General features: G+C 36.3%; 1 long non-coding RNA gene across 1 annotated transcript; it reads left to right on the forward strand.

Annotated features, from left to right (window-relative positions):
- Window positions 1-328: 328 nt before the first annotated feature.
- Window positions 329-973, forward strand: LOC311298988. Its single transcript, XR_014629021.1, has 3 exons — window positions 329-543; window positions 642-683; window positions 753-973. It is a non-coding gene; the product is annotated as an uncharacterized lncRNA (long non-coding RNA).
- Window positions 974-6,591: the final 5,618 nt, after the last annotated feature.

A 6,591-nucleotide genomic window follows, 5' to 3' on the forward strand; every position in this document is an offset into this window, starting at 1 on the left:
TGGTAAGTGACTTGTTTGCTGAGAACATAGGTGACATGTTTGCTGACATTTTATTATCTGTGCTGATTTTAGCAATAAAAAAAAAAGTCATATATCTGGTACGGGGGGTGGCCCTCCAACCCAAGACTTCACCCCAGCAGAGGAGCTGGCCCTGGACTTAAATAAAGGGAAGCCAGTGATTGAAGGGATCCAGGGAGGGACAGCCACTGACTCTGGCCCAGCAAAGGATACTGGCCTCTTCATACAATGTACATTATTGTCATACTACTGCACATGGAAAATATTGAAATCCATTTATATTTTGTTATGTGGACTGTGTGACTTTGCCTTATACCTTGCAGTGGCTGGTAACACCCTTACACTTTTGGAGCCACCAGACTATGATTCGCCGGTGAGTATTCTTTATTAAATCATAGGCTTTGCATGTTCTGTCAAAAATATCAATACAAGTAATGAATATGGCAGAGGGAAGCCACATCTACAGCAGTGGAGTGCACTTCTGCCGATGATGAGACCGTGTCGCTGGACTCCAGAAGGCTCGAGGTATCATGTCAATTTTGTGGAAATAGACACATTTTTTAAGTTTATAATAGATAAGAAGTCAGGGAAGTGGTACTAATAGAAAATATCATTTGTTAAAGGATCCTGACATTGGGCAGCCTGATAAGCAGCCTGGTAACATAGTGAGTATCACCTAAAGTAAATTTACATTATGCAAAAATTCTGCTATGCTAACTAAAAGGTGTTCACAGAATTCACAAACTGTCAGAAATCTCTACACAACACATCTTAAGAGACAGATCGAGCTGACAGAAGTCAAGATTGATGTGAGTAAAAGAAAGCTGCAGGACATGGACCTTGAGATGCAAATTAAACGCAAGACACTGAGGAAACTAGAACTGGAAATCCAGAAACTAGAAAGAGAAGTAAGTGACTTCAGTTCATACTGTAACCATGACTGTAACACAATGTATTAATCATCATAATTTCTTCTCTCCAAAGCTCCAAGCTGACAAGTGATAACAGCAAAATAATAAAAGAAAAATATTCCAAAACCATTGTGGTCTTGTAACTTTTTTTATGAATGTCAAGTACACTTTATAGTTATTGATCCAGTGAAGTGGAACTAGAATTTGGGAAGATAACCACAGTGTGTGCTACTGATGCCAAATAAAATGCATGTACACATGAAAAAGTTATATAGCCTACATTATCCTTTATTAAGGGATGGGCTAAATCAAAACTAAATTAACTGAAATAATTTGCAATGTATTGTTCTCTAACAAGTCTACCATTTCTGTTATCTGGAAATATGGCAGCATTGTCCCAATCAACATCCAAAGCAACTCTGGGAGCCCTTTCTTTTCTTAGGCTGGCAATATTGTGCAGCACTGTGCAGGCAACAGTCACGTCGCATGCTCTGTCTGGGGAGACCCTCAGGTGGTGCAGGCACTGAAATCGTGATTTCAGGAGGCCAAAGGTCATTTCAATTCGAGCCCTGGTTTTGGCATGGGCATGGTTGTAAGCTTGCTGTGCTGGGGTTTGGGGGTCTGTAAGGGGAGTCATCAGAAATGTCTCACAGGCATAACCTTTGTCCCCCAGCAGCACACCAGAGAACTCAGCTGCGAATACAAAACATAATCTCGGAAGACTCTGTATAGTATAGTTCTTTTGCACTGTGTTGGCATTCATTGTGGACAGCAAAGTAATAATTGCTCAGGAAAATCTGCTTTCCTCACTGTGTGTATGACAATAAACGCTTTAAATCTCGAATAATATATATATTCATCAAACCTCTGACAGTGAAATGAACAGCAGTTTTCAATAATAACTAAAATAACAGTACGCATAATTAGATGAATGACTTTTTTTAAATAATCATATTTTTTTAATGCAGGACCATGAAATGACCAAAACACATTAATATCTAGTAGGATTTAGGGAGGAACTAGCCGATAAATCACTAGGATTAATCTTAGCCTGGTTGTTAGCCTGCTCCGGAGCAGGCTAGCTGCAAAGTGTAAATCTCCATAGTAACTTAATGTAGATTAATTTAGCCTCCCTTCATGCAACCGAGTCAGGGCTAAATTCAGCCAGGATAACTGGAAAATCCCAGCTTAATCCCTTATCTTGCTTTTGTGCAATACCCCCCTGGTCATGCATTCTGATTCACACGGATCCCGATCGAGACGAAAACACAGGAATTTTCTTAGCAATGCTTACACGCACATCAACCGATCACTTGTTTAGCGTTCATGTAAACACTACATTCAGATTAACCAATCGGAATTAATTCAGTACTACTGAATCAAAAGGTGTACATGTAAACAAAATGAATGGCGACAAGAAAGCAAAAGCCAAATCGCGGATATTTTGGGCGATCTCGAAATCCCGGCCGTACATGACCTGGGGGCTGTTCCATAAAAGCCGCTTAGAAAAGCGAGGATTAAACTCCAAAACCGGACTTGAATGAGCCTAACAAATAAATTGGGGCTAAAGTGGTTCCATAAAAGGTAATTGAAGTTCACGCAATCTCACTAATTTGATCCAGGTTTATCAAGTCTAGATAATTGCGTGTGCACGCGTTTCTGAAGCAGCCCTAGAGGTCGATCGTGGATCAAATCGATCCACCATCAAACAGCCTATTTTTTGTGCTGTTTTATGCGTTTGTGACATGTTTTTTTTCCCCCCTCAGTGCAAAACTTACATTTTACAGTTATATTCTCCATCTGTAAATGTTAGAAAGTCATGCAAATGTATCCATTTTACTGCTAATCTTCATATTGAACGAGCGCCGCTGCGCGCATGCGCGGCAAATAGGAGCGCAATAATTCTGACTAAAATATACATTTTGCTTGGAAAATTAATATGCGATATTTTATAACACTAGAAATATCTTCTAATTATAATAATTTATCTTTAGGATGTTGGATAAGTTGCAGTGAACTTCTAGCGAACAGAAGTACTTTAGTGAACAGAAGTAGCCTAATTCAGGGAAGATTTTTTTTAAGAAACTAAATATATAAAGATACAAAATATAGTTTTGGGTATAGGACCTATGCTACTTAATAAATATGATGTATATTTATTTAGAATGCTGAGAATTACAGTTTTTAATGCAATATTTTTTTGGATAAAGCAAGAATCCCCAGTTTTAAATGAGTGGTTAGATTTAGTTTCTAGAATGTATTTTTTATATATTATAAATATAATATAATATAATATATTCTTAATGTACTTTACATTATGAAGAGGATAACATGAAATTAAGAGCAAATGTATACATTTTGAAAAGATATGTGCAACTCTAAAATCAAAGAATATTCCATAAAATAAAGGAATATATATTAGTCTACATTAACTAAATTTTTATATAACCCTCCCTCCCTTTTATTTCTAGGCTAGTTATTTGTTATTTTATTTATTTGCTTATCTTATATTGAATATTTGATATTCAAATAATATTACTTGAATAACTATTAGGAATTATGTGTCATTATAAGAGTTTGATATAAATATGTGAATGTTACATTTTTATTAATATTTATTATTTGTTTTTTGTCTTTTCCCCCTTAAATCATATGTAAAAGTGTCTAACTATGTACTTCTTGGTTATTGTTCTAATCGTGTGTTGGTGGGTATGATCACAAAAGAAAAAAAGTAGAAGGAAAAATAAGGAATATTTATTGGGGGAAAATATGATGTCTTTAAAGGAACTGTCAATTTGTATAATTGTGTTAAATGTGTTTGAATTGAAAGACATAATAAAGTAGCCTACATAATATATATATATATATATATATATATATATACATATATATATATGTTAAAATATTTGTTATTTGGACATTAGATGTGCCTTATTTAGAGTTTTAAACCTACAAGTGTATTTTTATGATATATTCAAATGTAGGCTAATATACTGTCAATTACTAAGCTCAGATTCATCTTACCAGTTAAAATTCATACTGTGCTTTTGTAATTATTTATTTTTAATTTTGTGATTTTAACTTCTGCTTTACAAAGCTTTTTTTTTAGATTGTGTTCTAATGTTCTTCTAATAATCATAAACATGTACTACAGCTGCCAAACAAACCAGAGAGAAATGTATTCATAAGTCTATATTGTCTAATTTATCATTGTAGCCTTATTTAAGTTGATTTTCTGTATACTGTGTATTTATGTTTGGACTAATAGTGGTTAATAAAGTCCAATAATGGTATGAGAGAGTGTCAGTGGTAATATCATTGTGTTCTTGTTGGTCAGTGTTAGAGGATCTGTGTAACAACTGAGGCTTAGCCTGACAGTTAGCCTGCCCTGGACCAGGCTAGTTTCCCAGCATAAGTTGCCAGGGTAACTGAGTTTGAACTTTTTTAAGTTTGCTTTATGAAACCGAATCTACCAAAAATAAGCCTGACTAACCGAAATAAGCCTGGCTTATACTCTAATCTTGGTTTATGGAACAGCCCCCTGGAATATGGTCACCCTAATGTAGCACCTCTACATATTTATATTTAATTTATGTCAGTGTGTTATGCAAGAATGGGAATTGGATTAAGGTTATCAAGTTGTATCTTGGTTTCTAATGCTATGAAGTTCTTGACTCCATTTCCTATAATGCTGTGCTGGACTCTTATATTATTTCCTGTTTTTGTTTCTTCCTGTTTGGTGTTTTCTTCATGAATGGTGATTGTATATAGCTGTGTCCCAAAGTGAAGGCTGCGTCCTTCGAAGGCCGTATTTGAAGGCCGATTGGCCGCATTTGAAGGCCGATTGCGTCACCGCGGCGCGACGAAGGACGTCCCAATTCAAAGGCTGCATCCTTGGAAGGTCGCATTTGAAGGCCGATTGCGTCACCGCGGCTCGATGAAGGCTGTCCCAATTCAATTCTCCATCCTTCGAAGGCCGTATTCGAAGGCCGGTTGCGTCATCGCGCCGCGACGAAGGCTTCCCTGATTCAAAAGCGACGCCAAATGCACCCTTCGTTTCCCCGTGAAAAGAAGGATACATAAATGGACACTTAGCGGCCTATTCTACCCCATAAGTCATTGCGCGCCGTTGAAGACAGCATTTATTTATTTATTTATTTATTGTTAAAGGCGGCCGAGACTAGATCGGTGGAGGACAGCAAATTCACATTTAAATGTAAGTATTATGTTTTCATTTACTCAAATAGCTAGCGAAACCAGTTTAATTTTCTTATAAACTTCTTCTTAACTCCTTCGTCACCATTGCGTGGCTTCATTTATCAGGTAGTTTTAGGCAAAACTTGTGGTAATAACGTTATTAGTTTAACGACCTATTTGTAATATTTGCACTTGTGTATTATAAGAAATATCACTCACCCAATAAAGCCCAAAACAATAAGAAAAGCAGTAGATAAGTTTCACTTTTATGTGTTTTTGTAGTGCTGTCATGCAAGCAATGTGGTTTAATCAAATTTTAGTATACAGAAATATGATTTCTTAAGTATTTTGTATGCATGTCTTGATGTGTCATATTTTGCAGTGTTAACAATGCACTTAAGATTGCTCCTCTGTGTTAAGTACCCTTTTCTGCTTTTTTAGAACAATTCAGAAAAAAATGGGTATATATATATATATATATATATATATATATATATATATATAAATATATATATATATAAAGAAAAGTAATTCACACATGTTTGCTGAAATGAATTGTCCTGTTGTTTTTAACAAGCCATGGTTCATTTGCTCTGCCTTTAGGATTGCAAGTGTCCTGGGACAGGAGAGGGTGTGAGTGGGAAACCCACTGCTGAAGCTTGGCCCTGGTTTGTCCTCATGGATGAGGTGTTGGGACAGATGCATTGCACCAACCCCCCTGTCCTCATCGCCTCAATCCCTGAGGACACACAGGGCCGAGTTCAGTAGTGGGTGCCCACGGTGAGGAGGAGCCAGGGGCAGCAGCACCAGCACAAAGGCGGCGAGACAGGATGAGTTTTTGGACTTGATCAGAGAAGAAATGCAACTACAGATGGAGGCAGAGGCAAGGAGTGCACAGGAAAGAAGGAAGAGGATGGACAGGCTGTTTTCTCTTCTTGAGAGAATGATTGAAAAATATATATATTTTCTACATATTCTTGTTTAACTTTTTTCACTTTTATTTTTTAAAAGAAAAATTATGTACATTTATTTTTATGCAACTTTAATTGTGTAAATAAAAGAGAATGAATTGTTCTGGACATTGTTTATTTTTGTAATGACAGTAATACTTTCTGCATGAAACAAATTCTATACCTTTTTATTTTTTCAAATAAAATTGGTAAATGAAAATCATTTGTTCTATAGGCTACATTAAAGTACTTTTTCCAACTATTTACAAAATTCGTTAAACATATCAAAATCAACATAAACATTTAATTTTACAATACATAAAATAAGAAAAAAATGATGTAGACTCTATTGAGCTGAGCAGGGAGACGCTGGAGCTGCTGGACCAGGATGGGCTGCCCCTGGTAATGCCTCCTGCTGGTGGGACATCATCTGGGATGGTCTCCAGAGTGTTAAAGTGCATATTTCCACTATCCACTAAGTTGTCTACCAACAGTTTGCAGGGCTGATTCAATCG

Source organism: Rutilus rutilus (genome assembly GCF_951802725.1).
Source record: "Rutilus rutilus genome assembly, chromosome: 10".
NCBI classification, from domain to species: domain Eukaryota; kingdom Metazoa; phylum Chordata; class Actinopteri; order Cypriniformes; family Leuciscidae; genus Rutilus; species Rutilus rutilus.